Source organism: Stegodyphus dumicola, chromosome X2 (genome assembly GCF_044657685.1).
Source record: "Stegodyphus dumicola isolate Sdum_Otavi_A_Nest chromosome X2, ASM4465768v1".
Classification (NCBI taxonomy): domain Eukaryota; kingdom Metazoa; phylum Arthropoda; class Arachnida; order Araneae; family Eresidae; genus Stegodyphus; species Stegodyphus dumicola.
The window spans coordinates 153,751,470-153,775,998 of record NC_140781.1 but is presented as its reverse complement, the minus strand read 5'-3'; the positions used below and the strand labels follow the sequence as shown (position 1 = coordinate 153,775,998).

Sequence of the window (24,529 nt, the reverse complement as noted above, 5' to 3'; positions counted from 1 at the left end):
ACAAACAACGACAGATAAAGTAGTTGGCCTTATATATGCTTGTTAATTGCATAATTTTGCATTTATATTTTGCTTTAGAACACTTATTTATGAGATTATTTACATGCTTGGAAAATTTATTTACACTATGGGGAAACAATATTTAGATTTTGAAGAGTTATTTGGACCATTTAACAAATACCTAATGACATTTTTTTTATTTGAATTATTGGCAGTAATTTAAGTTTATCTGTGAAAGAGCAGGTTTTTTCATGGAGGAGTTTTAAGGGAAAATGTTCATATCTACGTGGAGAAAACCAAGATTATTGTATTACAAGTTTTACTTTTTCCGACCAGAAATCTTTGAGCATGTGGCATTATTGATTTAAAGTATGCTCCAAAGTAACTATTAACTTTAGAAATTAAATGTAATTAATTGTGGTTTCGTTTCTTCTACTTCTGTAAGTCAAGTGATAGTACTAAATTCGAGCGTTGGGTAGAGCATTCTCTTGTCCATCAACTGACCTTGGCGAAAACGATCAGAACTTCCTTGGGGATTTGAACCCGAGTCACATTAGTATAGTGGCCATTTATGCTATTTTGACTTGAAATACCTATTTGTGCATGCTTGAAACACTGAATTACACGTATGTAATACTTCCATTGTACTTGGAACAAATTATTTATATTTTTTTCATAATCTTTTGAGATTGAACACTTAAATTACTCCACCAGGTACACAGTCCATATTGACTTTGAGAACATATTTATGCATTCTGCAACACTCTTAATACAGCTAGGCTATTCATATCACATTTGGAATATAGAATTTAAATATTGTGTCAACGGTAAAACTCGAATCGTACTGAACGCCAGTAGGAATAGTCGCATTAGAAAAATCCAAAAGTTTTAATAACTTAGATTGCATCTAATTAATTAAATTATGGAAAAGTACATGTCTGTATGCTCGTCCACATGTAAACTGAGATATAATAAACCATTTTATACAAGCACACTGGTAATCACACTTTATTTAAAACTAATAATAGCTCGAATTCTACTTCTCACGTAATTACATCGCACTTAGTTTTTAACGAATAAAAAGAAATCGTTGGTTTTATTTTACAAATTTCTGTATTGTCCTTCACACGACTGAAAAGTTTTTTACATTATTGCTGTAAAATAACGTAAAAAGCCCACCAGTGGCCAAATGGATAAAAATGCTGAGCACCAGTAGTTCAACTCGCAAGTGAAATACATGAAAGCAATTGAGAAAAGAAAACTTTTGTAAATTTAAAATATTTCATGAACACAATTTGAGAAACAGTGGTACTTGAATCCTTTTGATTATTTTTTGACAGACTATTTACGTACTCAAGTTCGACTATGGGCTACTTTATGTAAATTCATCATCTTGCTTGTTGATAACATTCGACTTTAAATGACTCTATATAAAATAGCGAAAAAAAAAAAAGTAAAGCGATGTTTTATTTCTATACGAAAATTTCTATACGAATTTCTATACGAAAACGACGTTTATATGGCAACGTCTGTGGCCGGATATTTTAGCTACCATCTGCATAAAAAACAAGAAACTATCTTTTTACTACCTCTTAGAGTTTGAATTGATGTCAAATGCAGACAGTTAAGTGCGACTGCAAAATTTATGACTGTAGCTACATTCCTGTTAAATTTATGATCATAACAATAGGCCATTTTTTATAAGAGAAGAGGATAGGAATTAAAAAGAATACAGCAATTTGTCGGCTATTGTCTGCTGGTGTAGCTGTTCTTGTTTAAAGAAAATTACGAAAATACAGCATACTTTTTTTTTTTTACTTTTAAATATTTCGACTGCATGAGGATGCAATTTATTTCAAAAATAAAAGCCCAAAATACAAGTTTGTTGAGCACTCGAGATCTTCGAACAAGTGCCTTCGTAGAGGATGTGTGAGGCTAGATTACGTGCGGCAGGTTAATTGATTAAGGAATTACTCCAGCAGGCAACATGGCATTCAGATGAGGAAATACACCAGCAAACAATAGCCGACAAATTGCCGATATCCTTTCCTTTAGACATAAAGCGGACGAGGGGTATTTGCCTAAGGAAAGGGGATACCTTCGTGGAAGCTTTCTAAAGAGCATCGGCCTGTATTTACGCTATACATGAGAATACATGATATATACATGATATATTAGAAAAGTATAAGAGAATAAAATAAGTGTTTCATGGGTGTACTCAGCTGATCAGTGTTTATAAATATTTAACAGTGTTTTCACCTAAAGGTGAAGTACAGTGAAGTATATACAGTGAAGTTTTTGATTGTTTGTTAACTCCATTGCTCATTGTTTTCCAAAGTTTGAGTTATAACGTAAAATAAAATAATTGATCCACCTTCATTTAATCTTTATTTAATATTATTTCTTCTTATTTAATTTAATGTTATTTATTAATTATTTAATTTCTTTTAATCTTACTGCCAAGTTTCAAAATGTATATACAACTTTTAAGTTGGATTTATTCTATACTTATTAAGGCCCACCAGCGGCCGAGCGTCGAAGTCGCTGAACACTGGTAATTCGGTCAGAGGTTCGAATCTCGCGAACGGGCTGGCTGCACGAGCGTTTTCGTGGTTTTCCCCATGTGTAACGTGTTAACGGCCAGGTTCCTTTAGAAAGTCCTCCACGAAAGCCCTCCAGACCTCGCTGTTATTAAACCAAACCAAAAAAGTTCGAAAGGTGTCCCGGTTTATTGTGGTCGCACGACTTCATAAAGGTGGCCTATTCACCCGTCGTTCTCAACGCTGCATACTATTGACAGCAGCCCATCGGCGGCACCTTTTGCAGTGGTGTAGAGAATGCAAAGCCTGGACACTACACCAATGGAGCCACGTACTCATTACCGACGATAGTCGATTGAGTGTGACGAAGAATTCTTGGCGCCAGTTGATATGAAGAGAGGTAGGGACATGCTTTCATCCCAATAACACCCGGGAAAGAGACTGTTGGGGTTGTCCTGGCATGCTTGTATGGGGAAACGGACGGAAGAAGCTCCAAACTTTCGACAAATGTTCACTTACCAGAGATCGTTACTGTGACGAAAATATCCTTCCCCACGTGCATCTTTTCCAGGATGCCAATGGTCCCGACTTTGTTTTTTATAAATGAAAATGCACGGCCACACAGGTCTTATGCTGTTGAATAGCTGTTGGAAAGTAAAGATACCCACAGAATGGAAAGAAGAATGGATACCCACAGAATGGAAAGAATGGATTTGCCAACATATTTTCTCCGGATTTAAATGAATTGAACATGTGTGGGATACTTTAGGGAGAAGCATCATCTCACCCTCCGCAGAACACCAGGTAACTGAAACAGATAGTCTTTTAAGAATAGGACTTTTGCTGTTCGTTCCGTACTGCGCGTGTCCTTTCATTTGTTTGCTACTATACTTTCCCTTTTTTTAAGTACTACATTGTGCCTCTGTAGAATGAATTTCACATCTCCCAACTGACATTTGCGGATTTAAGGCGAAAATCATACAATTTTCTTAAGTTTTGCACACTAGTGTATTTGACACGTGTTCGAATAAAGTAGGATCCTGTTGAATCCCAAGATACCAATTACGTTAAAATGCTTCACAGTGTCAGTCAATTTTGAGAGAATTTCCTTTAACACTTTTCCAGTTTCCGCTAAGAGAGAACAAGAAAATAAATAAATAAAATAAAAAGTAAGTAAAGTGAAAAGTAATTCGAAGAATAAACGCTACTTATCACTCCGAAAAAATACAACTGTTATAAATTTTGCTTAGTTTAATAAATCATATCGGTATTCCTTCCACATTCATTTCCAGTTGTATCGACAAACCTGCACGACAAATTTCTTGGTTTTCTAAAGAAGATGCGTGAGTAGATCACAAATAAGCTCCTTACAGATACTCTGTTTCCTTGCTATACCAAACGAACTATTTAGCTCACAAAAGAGTTGCACATCTGTTCAATATAATTTTCTGCTTACCATTTCCTTTTAACCAACTGCAAATTTCATTTTTATAATTATTTAAAAAATTAATCTTTGTACCCAGTTCTCATACGAATGTATGCATAGAACTATATTTATCATGCTTCTACTTGAAAGACATATTTACATTATATGTTGGGAAGAAAACCGCTGAATACTGGTAGTTCGATCAGGGTTTGAATTCCACCAAACCTGAAGACTTTGGTCTTCGGGGTTTTCACCATGCGATCAATATCTCTCAGAAAATCTTCAATGCAGGCACCCTTCCTTTTAGGCGTATATCTCCTCTTGTGCTTTGTGTATTCGACTAAATGAAGCAAGCAAACTTATGAGGAAACCTCGAATACTCATGCACAAATACCCTATTCCCATCGGAATGAAACCCGAAAGTGATTGACAACATTCAGGAAGGAATGATGCTTCTGTGTTTTATAAATAATAAGTATTCGACCCGCTTAGTTTTTGAGGTTCGTGAAGAGGCTTTATTATTTTGCTAGACCTCCCGATTAACCCGGATGATCTATTTATAATATTACGGGTACGAACTTTCCGCAGGTAACTCTTCGAATCTATTACTGTTTTGTCATCGACCATATTTAGCTGAACTATATTGTGTCCTTTTCCCCCATTTACACACTTTTCTTGATGGTAGGATCAATAAACATTGAAAATAATCCAGTGATTTTTATTCTGTAAGTCCAAATTTTAATATTTGTTTTTCAAACTGGGGGGACAAATCATAGCAATAACAGTTAATTTATATCCTTCTTCAAAAACAACATGGCTCATTGAGAATCAATAGGGGCTGCATCAAACGAAAGTGCAAAAGCGCGGATGTTCTGAGTGTGTCACCATGCCACGCTTATCCATCATTGGCGCTAAACTGCGCTGCCTGGAGACTGTTTCGGATGGATGGATTATTCAATTATGGCAAAGGCCTTCGTGGAGGACTTTCTAAGGGAAACTGGCTCGTATACACATTACACATGGGGAAAACCACGAAAACGCCCATGCAGCCAGCCCGTTCGCGGGGGAAGACTGTTTCGTGTTCAACGGTATAATTCGTAAGTACCCTTTTGTAAACCCCTTCGAATATTCTTAAGGCTAAAATATCTGTCCCATATTCTTTCTTCTCAACCTGTTCTTTTTTTCCGTCTTCTTACTAAGAGAAAGCTCTTCTGACTACGACCTCGGTGACCTGGCTGTCTGGCTGAGTGTGCAGACGTGTTGTGGATGTGAATATGAGAAAATTTCTCGTGTAACGTCCTCCACAAAGGCAACCGTCGTCTTAGGCAGATAATCCCTGTCTGCTTTGCTATAATTAAATAAACAAACAAATAAACCATTGACTTCCTCATACCAGGCTTGAGTTCAAAATTGAACGTTTTGCCTACCAGAGGCTGAGGAATAAAGTAGTTGAACACTGGTAGTTTGACCTGAATTCAAAGTTCGGCGAACAAGCTGGCTGCATGAAAGATTTCGTGGTTTTTCCCATTGTAATGCAAATACCATCCATTTTTCTTTAGCATGAGCTCCAAGAAGTCATTCCTCCCTCTAAGCTGATAGCCGTCGCGTGCTTTGCCGTGATAGAAATAATCTGAATTCAAAATGAACGTCTTATTAAAATCTCGTTGAAAATCAGCAATGAAAACAGAAAAGCTTTCGTTTATAGCTTTGACGTTCTTTAAAATATAGGAATGATGTTCCAAATACAACTACACTAATAGTGTTTGAAACAAGAAACAGCGATGAATGATCACTTTTAGGCTGATGGCTATGTGTTTCTTACATTCCCTTCAAGAACTGAATAATTAGGAAATAGAGGAGGAGAGAAAAAATAGATAAAGAATTACTTATTTATGCAGAAAATGTAACACCTAAGCTCAAGTTTCAGATGCAAAGAAAGCTTCCACTTTGGAATCGTATAACGACAATGAAAAATGTTCTACCAAAATCATCACCAGTGCTCAGTGGTCTTATTCACTTCACTCATGGGCTGTATCAACTGTGAATGAAAGAAGAGACGAAATACATTGCGCACAATTTAGTACTTGATTTCTAAAATATTAATAATAAAATTCTTCTCTAGACTTAATTTTGAGCTTTATCTGACTATCCTAAATATCAATTTAAATCTAACTACGTTTTAGAAAATACCTCGTTTAATAAGTCACTTTTCAACCAATTTCAAGAATAACGTATTTTTGAACATTATAACCTATATTAGCCTTAATATCAGGAATCAAAATTTATTAAGCTTATTTTGTGAATACATTCAAGTGAATAGAATAAGTAATTTTACTTTCATCTGCTTTCGTAACGGTATAACAACAGAACTGCGTAGAGTTTAAATAACAAGATTTATATCAGTTGCTTTGTTAGCACTAGAGAGTTTTGTGAACTGTTATAATGTTGCCTAAAAGGTAATGTATACATAAGCAACTTTGTTGTATAGAGTCTAATCTTTGAAAGACATATCAGCATTTAATATTGAAATTTTGGGTGATGTTAGTGAATTCTTATTAGTGATATTTTTACGCTATAAACCTTTGACAAAAGGAGAGAAAAATATATACAGTTGCAGTTAATGATTAGCTTCAAAATTCTAAAACGAATATGTAAAAGCAATATGATTACCATATTTCTGGTATTGGTATATAGTGAATAAGAGAGGATTAGTATTGCTTTTTTATCCATGTGATTATTGCTGATAAACATCTCCAAACGTTTAAACCATTGAACATTTCAAGTCATAGGGAATTAAAATTAAATGTAAATAAAGTCGATTTTAGTTTGGTTTAATCACTTGTGGCAAAGCGCCCGAGGCCTGTTAGGGCATGACTTCATTGAAGACTTATTAAAGAAAAGCTACTGATATTGACGCTACGCCAGGAAAAACATTAAACTGCCCATTCAGTCAGACGATTTTCCAGAATTCGCACCCGGGTCAAACTACCAGTGTTTAGCAATTATACCCACTCGGCCACTGATGAGTCGTAAAGGAAATCGGAAAGAATGCATGTATGACTTCATTCATATTGATGACTATTTCTAAAATACTATATTATTACTAACATTAACAAATATATAGTATAACTCAAAAATTACATTTAGAGGCGAATTGTGAGTCAGTCATCAAGCAAAAACTAAACATATGGGCTAAAGAAAGCAAAATGATGAAATGCTTGGATTTTTAACTTTTAACTTCTAATTACCATGATTTCTGTGCTTTTAAATCTGGTTCTTAAACGGCAGATCTCTGACTGAAAAAGGATTATTATTATTATTATTATTATTACAGGACTTTTATTAGTTTTATAAACAGCGTGATTATCGCAAAATCTGAATTCCCAGTTATGGAAAATGTTTCAATAGGCCCAAGAAAGTATGAATACTTCTTACATTAATCTTGGAAATAACAAGCTACAAATGAAATTTTATTTTCAATAAGATCTTGTATAATTTTATGCAACTTTAACTTTTTTCTTTTATTTGAATTTGTATCTTTTATGCTGTTGTAACCCCATTCTCTTCTAAAGGGAAATTATACTAGTTTCTAATAACAGCAACGTACTTTCATAATTTGTTCTTGAATATTTTAGAAAATATTAACTTCGCGTACCAAACAACCTATGAGTCTTTATCGGTATGTTGTCAGACATTTTTCCTGAAAACATACACATGGTTTTTGTTCTCTTTGTATATGAATAATCATCAGTCTAATGGAGAACAATGTCCATCGTTTGCTGGCCAACTTCAGTTGAACAACATTCCTGTTATTTAAGTTATAACTACTTACGATGCGAAAAACCGTTTATGTTACATATACATTGCAACTAAGTTAAATTCAAGGCAGACGAATCAGAATAATATTTACACGATGTGTTTCTGAAGATGATCAAACTTGTTATATTCATGAAAACTGAGTATTCACGAAAATCTCAAAATGTTTGGTATGACAGTATTCTTTCTTGGTTCGTCCAGTCTTTCGAGATATTGTTTACCCTGTGGGTCAAAAAGTACTTAAACAGAAGGCGCAGATTTTCTACAGAGAATGATAATCATATTTTTTACACTTAAAATATTTTAGAAGGTAACAAAAGCGCTAACTAGCACGCGATAACGATTGATAATATTTGAAAATACAACAGTATTTTCAAATATTGTTATTGTGTCATATATATATATATATATTTCATGCATATTTATCACGTACTAAGCAAGAGAATATTCGTATAAAATGCAATATTCTTGACAATTTATAAAAAAATATTTTAATTGGCAATGCTGCATATGTATAAACAGGGCAAGTTCGAAATCCTGTTTCATTAATTACAGATAATACGAGTACAATGAAGATGTTCAACAACAATTTTAAAGGAACATGCATAATTCTTCTATTAAAACATGTGTTACTGATAAAGCTAAGAATTTTATAAATTGCACTTAAAGAGATTTTAAAAATGTCAATTGACTTTATATAATAAAACTCTCTGCAGTATCCAACCAGAGGTTTGAAGAAATCTAGTGTTAAAGAGGGTAAAATATTAAAAATTCCAAATTTTGCGTCTCAAAACCGATAACTGGTGTTCGATGGTGCATGGAGAAGTACGCATTTATAGAAGTAATAGTTGCAAATTTTCAATACACTTGTTGAGTCATTAGGCTTATCGATGACAGGAAGCTGAAAAATGTGCAATGCCCTCACCGGGACTCGAACCCTGGACCACTCGAGTACGCGCTGAGTGTGCTACCCTTACACCACGAAGGCATGCAGAAAGGATGGAGAAAATACTTTATACTTTCAGGAAAAATTCTATTCTCCGCCGTTCCACTTGGAAAGTGCTGGTGTAAATGTATTAGGCAAGCACAATGTGGGCTATTCACTCACTGAAACTCATGCATTCATACAGTACTTTCTAATAACGTCCTCCACAAAGGCAACCGTCGTCTTAGGCAGATAATCCCTGTCTAAGATAAAAGTACAGAGAAAGAGCTGAGATTGCTAGCGTGACATTATACTTCACTCAAAGACGGAATGTCCGCCTTTTAACACTATAGAAGCAGTATATTATATCTAACTTTATAGATGGAGTTGAAAACTTTAAGTTTTATGCAGATGCAATAAATACTGTTATATCGACACGACTATTATAAACAGATGTTCTTCAAACTTTGAAATTCGAATAATCAATGAAAATAACTGAAGAAACCCGAAGCAGTTCTCCTTAGTTTGGTTTATTTGATTAGGGCAAAGCACATGAGGGATATCTGTCAAAGGGGAGTAATGCCTTCGTGGAAGGCTTTTTGAGGAAACTGGCTCGTATACACATACATGGGGAAAGCCACGAAATCGCCCATGTAGCCAGCCCCTTCGTCAGAATTCGAGCCCCGGACCGAAATACCAGTGTTCAGACACTTTACCGATCTGCCGCTGGTGGGCACCAGTTCTTGAAAATGATCAAAATACGCAGAATTTATATTTGCTATATTTTTATTTAATTATATTTTGAAAATAGCTTATTTTGGTAACAAAATTTAAAATTATTAAAGAAATAAATTTCAAGACTTTTGCATTAAATTTAAAAGACATTTTATGAAACGCTTCATTTTAATACTGAAAAAGGAAAAAAAAAAAAAAAAAAAAAGACACAGAACATTCTTCCTTTGCTCATTTTATACTTTCTTTTTAATTCCCTAAAATTGTAGTTATTAGAATTAAATATAAACAGTCGTAGGAAACTTTGATGAAATAACTCTCTAATTATCCTAGTTAACTCTTAATCAGAAACGGAGGTAGTCATACTGATCAAATGAAAGACAGATATGCCAATGTAAGTTGAACTCAAACATGTTTTTCAACCATATTTCCCCCACTACTTTCAAAGACAGAGAAGGCCTGAAGATAATTTGTCATATACTCATTTACTTTCAATCAAATAGCCTTTTCATAAATGTCGTTTTAAGTCAAGCGTTACATGTATCAGCAATTAGAGTATGAAAGCATTCAAATCAAAGTGGGAACTATCAAAGGTATTTTCCTTCACTTTTAAACGTTAAAATAATTTATTTACTTGATTGTTTTGAAAAAACATTGAAATCTTCCTGGGAAAACTCTTAGAAAGTATATAACATAAAAAAAATCGAAGCGCTGATTTTACCGATTGCAAACTGGTAAAAAACGATTGGGAACGAAAATGACTGGCCAGGGATTGTGTAATCACTTCAATGATTTGAGTGTAATGAAAGGATAACGAACAGTATTCAACCAATGGCTTAGATTTAGTAGTTAATTTAACATAGTTCTGGAATTAAAATAAAGATAATGAGGATAACACAACATGATAATGGAGTTTTCCTGTTATAACAAAAAAGTAAACAAATTTCAAATTCTTGACTTAAAAATAGACTTCTTTTTCAAAGAAGGTTTTATAAACCTTCTTTGTCTGGTAATATACATTTTAACCGGAAAAAAGTTCAAACATGATGATTAAATCCATACTAACCTTTTTATCCTCGGTAAATGAGATATAAAGTTTATTCCTAAATTACTATATATTCAAGTGTACGACTTCCATTTGTTGCGGGTGGACATCAATCAGTATTGCAGTCGACAGCGCAGCAGAATGCGATAAAATAACAGCCCTTTGAACCTCGTCCTTGTTATCTGATGATATAGTTGAAAATTATCACTTAGAGATTATTTGAGTTTAGAGCACGCAAATACACTGAGTAGGGCGTAACATACTTGGATGAAATAAAATTACTCTTTCAAACAAAGTAAAGAAGATATCTATTTAATAATACTTTTTAAAAATTTAAAAATTATTATTTTTTCCTTGTAACAAGAAAATTCGTCTTTGCCTGTCACTAGTAACTCCAACTGCAGCACAAAAGTGCTAACCGATTTTGCATACACAAATAAATGATTATTCATTTAAAGTCCGATTTAATTATGCTCCAGATTTCAGGCTTATTTTCTGAAATTAAAGTCACTCGTATTTTTACTAATCAGTATAATTACCAGTATATGAAATCAGAATAGATTTAATACAAAGATCAATTCTATTCTTCTATTAAAATGTCCCTTTCAACCCACGTATTAAAACCCTTTACTGATACTGATACTGATACGGATTATGAAATTGCTTATGTGACCATAGAAGGAACATTAATAAGCTAGTTTAAAACCTTTCCGACAGTTAAAATATTTTAATATTATGTAAGTTATGTGTACGGAACTTTTTTTTCTTTTCCTCGTAAATGCAGCAGTTAGCTAGTCAAGCTCATCCATATAAACAATAGAATGCAAACTGCAGTTTAAAAGGGTTACCTAAATCTTCTTTGATGAAATAAGTCATTCAGTTATGTAAAGTTATTCAGAATCAACCCATTGCTTTGAATGACATTCTTAAGCTGCATATTGAAATTGACCTGAGGAATTTTTTTTTTTCATCAACTTAAAAGCAAAATCGTGCGTTTCTAAATTAGTGAGTTTTATTTAAGAAATAACTTTAAAAAATAAAAGAAGCTACACTGAAAGATACGAAATTTACATTTACAATAAAAAAATATATTTAGGAATATTTCTCAGGATAATGATGCATTGGTCAAAAGTTAGTTATGTTGTCACAAATTCGCAGCGAGTAAATCGAATGTTACAATGAAAGTGGTTTCCGATTTCCTGAGATTGAAACTATGTCTCAAGAAGTATAATTGTAACTACTAAGGGATTGAAATATGATCGGGACTGTTGCCGTTACAAACCACTACAGCGGTAAATACAGCCACAACCCTCACCTTAACTCCATTGAAAGTTAGAATTTGCTCAGTCGTGCCTTGCAGGCGCGAGAATAATGAGAGAATAGTAGCTCCCTCGGTGCGTGGAACAACACATTGTGATCAAAATTCCCATTCGAAAAACAACTTAAAGTAATCTGAAATTTGACAAGAGACTCCAAGCACAGTACACTCCAATCAAAGACTCCAAGAAAGTCTCTGTAAAGTGTATAAGTTTGCGTAGTGTAAGTGCTTAAGGAAGTAGCGGAAACCCTATTCGTAAGCAGATCAACAGCTAAAACAGTCTTTCAACTGTGTTTTGCGTACGAATGGGAATGGGAGCACGCATTTGAGTTCACGATAAAAATTGGATCAGTGTATTCCACACAATACCGGTTTTAAACGGGAAGGGCATAGTAGAGTGGCATTTTCAGGCCCCGCACCAAGTAATCAAAATTTATTTAGAAATTAAAAGCATCTTTTGCAAAATGTTCTGTTCATAATTTCGCTAATCTTGGATTTTTAAGATTGGACATCAAAAAAAATTTTCGTCTACGGCTCCAAATATATTAAGGCCGGTCATGGATCCCCATAATCTCTGAAAACAACGACATATGAGAAGTAGCATTTGTCTTTGTTTACGATCTCGTCGCAGAAATGAACCATTTTTAGGTAAAATTTTAACGGATGATGAGAAATGGGTATTTTACCCAAATGTAAGGATTTTGTTAACTACATGGAGGAATGTAAAGGGAATAATCCATTGGGATTTGCTCTAACATAAGCAAACAATTAATTCGTAGTACAATTCGATAATAAAAAATTAATTCGCAGTAGTTAATTCATAGTACACGTGTATTATGAATAGTTGAAGAAATCGAGGCAAAAACTGATGCATAGGCGGTTAGTACTTGTCAGTCGCAAAAACACTATCGTTTAGCATGATGTGTGAAGTTGTTGTGCGTTGTTATTAATCTCATTTGTCTGCTATAAACAGAGCAAGCCCACAAATTTTATCGCTACAAAGAGTTCAAGATTACGTCTGTCGCTGACAAGAGCTTTGAGCACCATACGGGTGCAGTAAGACTTTTTCCAGTTTGCTCTAATTTTTAGGGACAGCATCCAGAGGGATGGGTCCAAGGCTCTCCCACCCCTCTACCACCAAAACTAAACCACACGAGACGGCTTTTTTCTCACCATAAATTTAGAGGGGCCCCTATGGCACAAAGACGTGCACAATATATTTACAACATTCATGTCTTCTGCGGGATTCAAACATGGACGCCTCGTTATGGCAATCACTCAGACGTGCGGAAGTGCATTCTTTCCCCAGATTCTGTGCCCTGTTCTCGAAACCCTAAAGTAACATTCTTGTGCATGTCTGCATTGAATACAACCCACCCTCTTTGCAGAATTATTTATTTCCTCAAGCATTTTCTCTACATACATATTGTTCCCCTTATCGTTTGTCATTTCAGTAAACCATTGTTGGAAAGCATGGGAAAAATCTTCGAATGAATAACTTCAAAAGACAGGAGAATCTCATACGTGCCTCTCACGTTTCTTCATAAGGGAAAGGAGGCGCATTATACAGTGAATATACCTAAAAATTAAAAAATATAATTTTAAATTATAGGTGTGCGTTATAGACCAATGCACGTTATACGGCTGAATGTACGGTATGTAAATTCGTGAAGAACAAATTCCGGACTAAGAAAGCCAGTTCATGCTGTGTTTCAAGTAAGTAATCAGCATCTACGTGATAGGGCGATGGCTCAAGCAAAATTGGAGATAGCACTGGTAGAAATACACGCTACGCAAACACTGAGATTGCAGTCGTGGACTGTATTATGAACAGCCGCCGATGTATACTAGATTACTGCACATGAAGTGGGATAAATAAAAAAGAAACTATATGGAGCTTGTTATAAGTATATTAAATGAGTATCCGAAAATTACAAACAATCCAGAGACTAAGATTTTCTGACTTTACCTCACGCATAAGCTTTTATCGATGGTTCCAGAATAAAATGTAAATCACATTCACAGTTTCTAACATTCGTGGTTTTCACAGATAAGTGAAATTTTACTAGAGGACTTATTTATAGCCTTAAGAGTCACTTACGTCACATGTGCAACAAAATGAATATATGCAACGAACTATCAGCAAGATTTCTCATTCAACAGTTAAGCTAGATCAATGATCAGTATGGCCATATCTTCTACCCCTATAACTGAAAAGGTATAAATACTAGTAGTTTCTGGAGCATAATTTGCTTGAACTCCTAGAAGGTATTCTACTGTCTGTTTCAAAGTAAATGCGGTTACAGAATGTTAAGGCATCAGCTTACTTTAGACATAGCATTGGTGCCTATTTCAATGAAGAGTTCCCTGAACGATTGATTAGAACCATAGAGCGATTAGAACAGGAGAACACAGTGATTGCCTTTCATTATCTCCTCTTTGTCTCTCTATTCCTCCCTCTATCTTTCATTATCTTTCATTGATTGAATCTCTCTTAGGACTACTTTCGTCCCTCAATGACTGGACACTTGCTTAAAAGGATTAGGATTAGTTGGGAATAGCCAAGCCCATTAGCCGTCTGGTCATCAAGTCCAAGATGCATCATTTAGGTATCTACACTCGTGATGATGGGGAAAGGACACATACGTACTGCAAAGCTTGTAAATGTCGAATTCGCTCGTTTCGTTGCAGGCTATAGGTCAGTCTCCTTGTACAACTATACCTTTCAGAACATCTTTTGTTTTCCTGATCATACGGAAAACTTTGTCTAAGAGAAGTGGCGAATACCAGGTACCGAAAAGAAACTCCCAGGAAGAATATAAGTGGAATGTTACACTATCCAAAACATCACAAGAATTAAAAAAACATACATGAACTTCCAATCCCAACACAGAATATTCCAATTTAATCAATGAAACATTTGATTAATTTAGTTTCGTTCAAATTAATGTCGTTATTGATAATTAGAGAATCTTTCTTGTAAGTTGAAGAATCTTTTGCCATTAATGCTCCCTTTCATTTAAATTCGTTTTAAAATGATAACAAAATATATGAGGCAACATTCAGCAGTTAATTTCAATGGAATCTGCAGAAAACAAACAGAAAACTAACATGTAATTTCTTAACACTTCACAGTGAACCAGAAAAGGCTGAAGTGATGTCACAATACCTTCAAAGTTTGTATCTTCATCATGAAGCTATGTTTGAAAAAACTATGATCGATTTTCTTATCACAGTGATAGCACCTATTACTCCTCAAATGTAGTAACATTGATTAGGGGACGATCTGTACATGTGACTAGGCTGAAATGTTAGCAGTGATCGCAAGGTAAAATATTGTATTAGCTGAATTAATTCCTAGTAAAAATTTTGTTTGTACTTGGCGTATTTTTCTATACTAGTCTTTATAAATGTGCATAAATAGAGTATATGATGAGTTATGCACTAAAAGTAAATTTAAGACGTTTATATTAATTGAACCACAGGTAACTTCTTTCATAATTCCTAAAACGAGAAAGAGAATATGTGTAACTCTTATTACAGTCAGCGGTTGAGTTAGAGTCAATGGTTGCTATTACATTAAACCATTCAAATATCTTTAGAACTAATTCATCAATTAAGTTTCGTCAAGGTAAGTAGCTTCATTTAAAGATGTTATATTATATAACATTTGAATAATTTAAGCGCAAAATGTCCGAAGCTATTCTAAGTTATCTATGTTTGATTTTGCAAATATTGATTAAAATATATGTACTCTGCTTTGTAAAAAACTGTTAAAAAACTCAATCAGTTTATTTGGGATTACATATAGTACCATAATTAAAATTATTTTTGATTTTTAACGAATTTTAATAGTACCTTACATTAGAATTAAAGCAAAAAATGTGAAACAAGGAAAACCTGCTCCACAATTCAAATAAAAACTCTAAGCTAAATTGAACTATGTACGGGTTTTGCCAAACTCCTGGAAAAAGAGAAAATTTCATTTCTCTGAATCGCCTCTGTTGTCTGTCGGAACCAATAGACAATTTTGTCTTCCAGCTATTCTTTTCCATAGATCAAATCGTACTGCTAAATAAGGAAAATACGTGTTATACAATGTTTTATATCAAAATGCCGTTCACATACTTGGAAATCTTGATCACATATAATGACGCCGATTACCTTTCCAGAAACGGACTGGTTCATAAATTTAAATTTCAATCTTGAAGCCATAAAATATAGTGCTTGTTTAGATATATACTAATTATTTTAATTACAATTTCGTTTCTGGCAGGTATTTTTTAAAAAATGATAAAAAATATTTTTGGCCACTGAACTTTCACAAAATTGATAATATGAATCCCACGTCATGAAATTTTTAAGAAACTCTGCCATTCAAGATTTTATTCTCAAAATATTGCGTAAACACAGTTTAAAAAATCAAACATGAGTCTATAAGACACAAAACTATATTGTGAAACAAAAATTAAAGTTTATTTGACAACGTAACTTTGGGAAAAAATTCCTACCTCAGAAACAAATTTTTGACTATTTTAGGCTTTTTCCGCCTTTGCAGAAAAGTATCACGGCGTTCAACTTAACGTGGGTAGGCAGCAATCTTATAAAGCAAAGCAGATATAAAGCAAAATTTCCCAGCTCCGATATTCTTTAATAGGCTACTATTACCGCATGCCATTTTACGCAATTCGTGGAGAAATCGAAAGGCAGAACTGCAGTGTGTTCCGGGCATGCCTCAAACGAGTTTGTCAGCGATATGTTGTGGTTGATAACAGGACAATAATTTCAATGTAAAATTAACTTTTAAACTATTACAGCTGTATTTTTGCAAGTTTGAAATGGTATTAAGTGAATAATAACTAAGAAAGGAGACATGATTTCAAAATTTTCTCGAACACTAATATTTACCTTTCATCCAAACAAAGTAAAATAAAATAAAATAAAAATGTTGAAAAATTAAAGAAAGGGAGAAACAGTTTTAACTCAGAAAAACAGCAGAAAACTGATAATTGTATTTTCATATATTTTTTATGTCTCTTGATAACAGGATAATATAATTACAACTTCCCGTACTTTAATAATACCCAAGCATAATGAGCTTGAATTAATTTCGTCCTCAATTTAAAATTAACTTTAACTGCCTCCTTATCTCCATATGTGACACAAAGGTAAGAGGAAGAGGTACTGCAGAGTTTATTCCAAACGATAAAATTCGCAGAAATAATTTGGCAGAAAAGGATTAGTAGCTGTGACTGCTTTAAATTACATCCAAGTGTGAAGTGATAAGCGAAGCGATAAATAAAAATCCGAATATTAGAAATTCGTAATTCTTAAAATTCTTTAAAAATCTAATATTTTTTTTATTTTTAATGCCAGTACGATCTTTATCATTAGAAGGATTTTATTTAATCACTACACCCCACGATGAGATCTTTTCTAACCATTTTGCAATTTTTCTTACGATTCAAGAATTTTCAACTCAAACCTTGATTAGACATTAGCTAAAATTATCATTTTCGAAGTTTGGAAGTATATTTACACCTCTTTATGAAAAACGAAGAATTGAAATCGAAATTAAGCTCAAAGAATTTGCTTTAATAATTGGCAAAATTCAACCTTTGTTTGGTTGATTGATATTGAAAGGTTCAGTGCCTCTCTAGAGACAATCGAAATTATCTCCTTGTTCCAGCTGCAAACTACCGTATGCAGCTGGATCAATTCAATCAACCTAAGCGTACAAAGTTAAAGGTAATTTGCTTCTTATATTTATCAAACTGCAAGAAATATTGCAGATGTTTTTCGTACTATATTAAGATCCTACGTGCCATAAAACTTCTTCAGGTGCGAATGATATTCAGTTTTGTGGTTCCCACCGGTGCATATTGAATACGAGCCAGTTCCCCTTAAAAAGTCCTGAACAAAGGCATCCTGTCCCTTATGTATATCCCTCGTGATTGTGCATCACTTCAATAACTAACTTTAAATGATACTTAAATTTTTCATTTCGCGAAATTTAAGGATAAATAACAAAAAGTTTTATTACACCCACACATAAAAACTCATGTTAGATTGCATGCAAACAATTAATCTGAATAAGTGTATGTAATTTATGGCTTCAGAAACATTTTTTATGAACTATAACTGAGGTACAAATGTTCATAACAATCATCAGCTTATTAAAATTGTCAGTAGGTTATTGTCAGGTGTGTCAAAAATCACATGAATTAGCTGCATTTGAAATAACGACAACCAAAGTCAGTATTAAATAACAAAATAAAGGTATAAATGATTAAAGAAATAAGTATATTACTTGTATAAATGACACTTTTAGTTAGGAAATGCGTAACTTTAATGTCAGAAATAAATTAAAGTTGTTATAACGTCAAATGGTAATACTTCAGACCAGGGGCTTTCAACCAGTGGTACGCAAGAGAAAATAGGTGATACGCAAAGAAGCAAAGTATTTTTAACTATTAAATACAAAAATTAAAACCCCAACATTCTGATTTAGTTTTTCTCTAACACTCGTAAATTTATGCAATATAAGCTATGTTCAAGAGTGGTGGTGGTAGTAGTGTTTTGTAGTGGTGGTACAAAAGGTTTTCAATTTTTGTTTAGGTGGTACGCGTTAGTCAAAAAGTTGAGAAACACTGCTTCAGAAAAATTGTACTTTGCGAGGCTGCTTGAATGATCAAAGGTCTTATGCCTTTGAAAATAGCAAAACTTGCCTGGCTACGTGCATGATAAATGTCCTGGTACTGTAGCGAAACGTAACGTAACATAACAAACGTGACATGAAGCGAAAAATGGAAAGACTCAACTTCACTCCTTTACATCAAAATGTAGGAAAAACAAATTTATGAGGTGAGATATAATCATGTTTCATAGCTTCATGAAAGTAAAGCCCACCTATGAAAGTTTTGGTAGAAAAGGAATTGGTAGAAAAGGAAATAATTATTAGTAATTTACATTCGAGAAATTTCTGAGTGTTTCCGAGTCTCCAAACTAATTTATAATCTCATGTCAAAATGATTCCAAAATTAATGAAGGGATGTTAGACCTAAGCAAAATAAAAACCTAAAAAGAAACTAAAAGCAAGGGCGTTATGATAAATACACGACCAAACAGAAATAATATATGCAATGCAACATCATCGTCAAAAATTCTGAAGACTAGCCCACCGGATTACTAATGTAAGTAACGATGGTTTGTTAAGTCACTATTACTCAGATTCTGTGTCATAAGCAGTGTAGCTAAGAAGCAAAAGTACATTTCCTAAAATATAAGTTCTTCCCCAAACCGCTGATTATATGTAAGCAAAAATAAAATACAAGATCTACTTAAAGCAATAAAAAGAGCGTCATATTGTATTTTCCCTCTTTATCTTAATGAATTCTCTTTCGCGGAACAATATTAAAACGAGGAAATGTGTTACGTATAGTTTTGTAGGATTACGTCTATAAGAGTAAGAATATAGCAAGTGATATTCCGATTTCGATTTTCAGTCCAAACAGCTGCTCAAAGAAAAAGTACATTTTTGTTTAACACGAAAACGTACCTTAAGTAAAGAATTGTATTTCTTGTATTTTTGCCTTTTACAACATCGCTTTTCTTCTGCAACTCTCTGGTTGTTAGAGAAAAACAATTTCGTATCGAACTTATGCTGAGAAATCCTAAGAAGTATTCTCTTTCGGCAACTGGCAACAGGAAGATAGCAACTGAAGATGATAAAAGTTAAAATATATCACCGAAATATCTTCTTGGAATAATTCTTTTGAAACATTTCAGAATATTTCGTTTTATTTTGTAAACATGCCATCGTAGATTTATTAATTAGACGATATTTATTAGTTTGCTAGTCATTTTTAATAACTCATAATTTTTAAATTATACTCTCCATGAAATTTATTTCAATATGAGCGTTTTAAAATTCCCTCTGACTTGCAGTTTTAATCTTAAACTAGTATGGTACGAACTCTAGAGTATCACATTTTATTCAACACTTTTCTTTATTTACCTGGTGAACATCATGTACATCTTGGTAGCTTAAGAATTTATGTAGAAATTATTGCGCACATTTTATACTAAATAAAATTATTAATCACTTCTGAAAATAGTTCATTTACATCTGAACACTTCTTGTAACATATATATAATTTTATTTTAATAGTATGCAAGATCCGGCTATACCAGTAGCGCACAAATGTTCCCCATATAAAGGTTAAGATTACAATGCATTTTAAAAAAAGAATAATGTTTTTAATTACGTTATTTTTTTTTGCTTCTCAAATGTAGAGCAGATAAGAGGCTACTATATGGAAAGTTAAAAATAAAAGTTTTAGAAAGAAGAAATTAACTCTCGAAATACCGAAATTTTATAAAGTAAAAGAATACTATAAGAGGACAAAAGGAACCTGCTTTCTTTTAGGAAGTATACAAACAAATCTGCTTGAGATCCTGTAAGTTTTATGATCGTGTGTAATATAATTTTGTTAATATAACGTTAAATAAATAATCTATGGTTTCTTTTATATCGTAAGAGCCCACCAGCGGCCGAGCGGTAAGACGCTGAACACTGGTAGTTCGGTCCGAGGTTCAATTTCTTCTCTTCACATATTCAATATAATGTCAAATTCTTTACAAATGTTTGCAATTAATGAATATACAATGATTCTCCTTACCACTAAGATACTAGATTTATGAATGAAGTATATACTGCGATTAAAATGTAGACGTTTAGACTTTAATTAAGACATTTTAGACTTCAAGAAAGGAAAAAGTGGAAGTTGCGATGATAAAATTTATATTCAATATTATCTATCATAAATATGTTTATAGGATGCAATAAAGTGGGTAAAAAGAATCTCTTCTCACACTTCATTTCTTAAGGATTAAATATTAATGGAATCTGAGGTATAAGAAATATGTCCTCTTTCCATTTCTTACCCAATCTTTTTTCCATAATAATGCTTACTATTTTCTTTCCAGATCGACGGAAATGTTCGCACTCTGAAAGACATCTTGCATAATTCATCTCATCTCTTTCTCTGCTCGCTCGATGATGGACGTTTTCTAAATTGCGAAAAAAAAATTCCAAGAAGAAATTCCTTTTAAACAAATCAATATTCTCAAGGCTATTCCATATTCTGAGATACTTAAGAACTGTGTTGAAAATCAGAATGGCCTGTATTTTATTTCCCTAGATGCAGTTCTTAAATTATATTACAGTTTCACAGTATTCTTTAAATCCCCTGAAATATCTTGTGCTTGAGATCGGAATTTTAGAGAGCTGAAGACAAAGAAAATATACTTCTGAAATCAAAGGCTTGGATTTGGTTTTAATTCCTCTTCTGATTTTTGCAAAGCTCTTTCCTATTTAGAAAATTATCTTTGAGAAAGAAATACTTTGTATACATTCTGAAACTTTACATTCAATATAAATATGGGGGTTATGACCTTCCGTCTAATAGCTAAGCACATGGCATTAAATCTGACAGAAAGCATGTATGCTTCGATTGACGCCTCTTCCCCAAAAGTTTTTAAATGAGATAGTTATTCATGAGGACTGTAATAAAGTTAAATAAAATGCGATGGAGCACCGTTTATACGTTAAGGGACCATTCACAAATGACATGTAAATGAGAAATATGTATAAAAGAAATTTTAATTTATGATGGTAAACAAATATATATTAGCTGCACAATTTTATATTACTAATCTACTAGGGACGCAATTTTATTATCGCACTATCAATTTGTTTAAAATATTAACCATGTTCAAACAAATTTAAAATTGATATTTTAAATAAAGATTTAATTAATATTAATACCTTGAACAATTAAGCAATTAAAATAGTTTTACATAATTAACATTTTAAAAATTATATTAGTACAAATTTAATATTTTTAAAATCATAAGAATGCAAATTTCTGTACGTAGTTACATAAAATGGATAAAAGAAAGTCATACCTTTATTTGATTTACCATCTTAAATAAGGAACCCCTATAGGGTCATTAGGAATTTTGAAGCTGAAGACAAAAAAATGTGCAATGGGACTCGAAACCTGGACCTCTGGAATATGCTTTGAGTATGCTTCCAATTACACCCCGAAGGCATGGGGAAAAGAGGGAGAAAATACCTTATATACTTCCACTTCTAAAGGGCGACCGGAGATGAGGGGACACAATCGCCTAATCCTGGTAGTGATGGATAATTTTCCACCACCTTTTAGTTCGAGCGCCACTGCAGAGTCATTAGGTCTCTTTAAAGCAGAAGACGTGAAAAATGTGTAATGCCCTTGCTGGGACTCGAACACTGAGCCTCTCGAATACACGTTGAGTATGCATCCAGTTACACCCCGAATGTAAGCAGAAATGAGATAAAAAATACTTATAAACTTTTTCCCCCAAGAACATTTTAAATCAAATTTTACCTTTTTCTAATAAAAAATCTTTAATTGTCGTCTGACGTGGTTCTGAATATTAAGCAAAGAGCTATGAATCGAATTCACTTTTGAAATGATTTGTTACTTGTGCGTGTTTTTACTTTACACACAAAGACATTTCTGATAGTGTCAGTGCAGTAGATAACATTTTGAAAAGAAGATGGGTTTAATTCTTCATCCCAGCTACTTAAATGTTCATCTGGTAAAATATTTTCAATCTATTCTTCAACTGAGTATAAGTCTGATGTCATTATATTGGCATCACAGTTTACGTATTTCTCGATTTTAGTTCTAATACGAAAAGTTTACAATCGTTTTCATCCATAATCACGGTTTCATCATCATTTTCATCGTCAACGTTTTTATTTGGCTTTGGGTTCGAAAATCCCTCTTTAATGAAGCAATTTTTATTATTAGTAGTTTTACTTGGCTTCAGGAAAAGGAAATGATAGTCATAGTTTCACGAATATTTAAATTGTTCTGTATATTTCCTGTAGTTATATTTTGAAGGGCTATTTGAACAAACTTTTGCCTGTAGATTATTTTAAACTTCTTTATGACACCCAGATCTAAAGGTATTACATTAGTGCAATTTGCTGGGAAGAAAACAAGTTTCACATTTTGCAAGAAATTTGTCGTTTCAGGATAGATGGGACACTGATCCATAAATAGTTAAAATTTTACATTTTTGTCTCTTCATATTTTTTGTCTATTTTTTTAGCCCATTCTGTAGAAATGTCCGTAGTCATCCATCCTTTCTTATTTGCTTTATATTTCAATGGCAGAGTTTTGAACATTTCTCCCTTTCAAATTTCTACTCTCCCTCCCCCACGCCAATTATCAGAATAGCCGATTAGTTAGTTTTGTGCAGTTTTTTCCACTTAGAATAGTTGATGAAAGAAATTTTGTGATGCAGAGTAATTTCAAAGCTTATTTAAATATATTTAATTTTAAGCATATACCCAAGTTTTTTGACTAAAATGAAAGGCCATTTTTTAACGATAACATAATGTTATTCGATACGATAAGATAATGAGCAAATATATTTTTATAATTTTGTATTATACCTAAGACGCTTCTTATATCAACTTTCGCATCCAACAACAACAAAAAAAAATCATAATGTGTTACCATAATAGCAAAAATTGCTTTAATACGCTAATGGGGGCTTTCTATATCGGTCATGTTATAACAAGTATCGACTGCACTAATAATTCCAACGTGCCTTTCTTATAAGCTACGCATATATCCTCTTCCAAAATTAGAGAAAAGTGAAAGTTTCAACATTCAGCTATTTAGGTAAACAATGCAGGTTTTCCTTAAAAAATCCTAATATATTATTTTTTTGAAATAATGAATAATTCATGTTCCTGCTATATTTTCATAGCTTTAGAATTTTGGCATACATGAGATGATTTAGAAGAAATCAGCATAGTTCCTTTAGCTTGGTTAATTTTTATGATTTCATTAGATAATTTCATTTAATAATTAACTGATTGCATGGTTAATATTAATCTGAAATCAAAATTTTCTATTTTAAAATTACTGATTATAATGACAGATGTTTTCTGAAAGAAATGTAAGTTCTGAAAATGGGGGTAAATGTATTCGAGTCCCGGCAAAGGTATTGCTCATTTTTCATGTCTCCTGCTTCAAAATAACCTCATGACTCTGTCAAACTTTTCTGAAAGTTTAAAATTTCTAGGGATTTTTTTTTTTTTTTTTTTTTTTTTTTTTGAGTAAAATTTAATCACTACCCTGTCCCTAAATTAAATGTATCTCCAACCAGTCAAATAACCTCCCTGTCCTAACTACTTTGTTGGAGAACTTCTGCATGTCTTCTAAGAATTTCATGTCAAGTTAAAATAAGGTAGCTTAACTATTTTCGAATCTTAGATTTTGTTTAATTAATTTTTAACTAATCTAATGCATTTTTAGAATTTAAAATGCCTTTGCACATAAAAACATTTTACTGAAGCATATCGAGGAAGATAATTGGAGCAGTTATGTATATGCAATTTTTATGCCATTGGCTTTTAGGTATTAATTGATAAATAACGTAAACTGACGTTTCGAGGTGATTAATATACGCATATTTAATACAAATTCAAAATATGATGAATAATATAGTCAAAGTTCTTATCATAGCTACAGCTGTATATACTAATTTAAAAGCTAAAAAAATCGACTACGTTCATACCTCTCTGAAATTTTGCGCTTTTTTGAAGAAACGTTTACAAATAATGAATTGTTATTAACTTATGAAATAATTTCGACGTAGA

The 24,529-nt window shown here is 32.9% G+C and overlaps 1 protein-coding gene across 4 annotated transcripts in view; it reads right to left on the bottom strand.

Annotated features, from left to right (window-relative positions):
• LOC118203029 (uncharacterized) overlaps positions 1-24,529 on the bottom strand; it is a 137,574-nt gene that overhangs the window by 103,066 nt on the left and 9,979 nt on the right. For 2 of the 4 annotated variants that reach the window (XM_085808978.1, XM_085808981.1), the window contains exon 1: positions 10,506-10,661. The exons of the other annotated variants lie outside the window; for them this stretch is intronic. The gene's annotated coding sequence lies outside the window, so the exon portion shown is untranslated. Of the gene's footprint in view, positions 1-10,505; positions 10,662-24,529 lie in introns of those variants that run through there. 4 annotated transcript variants of the gene reach the window in all.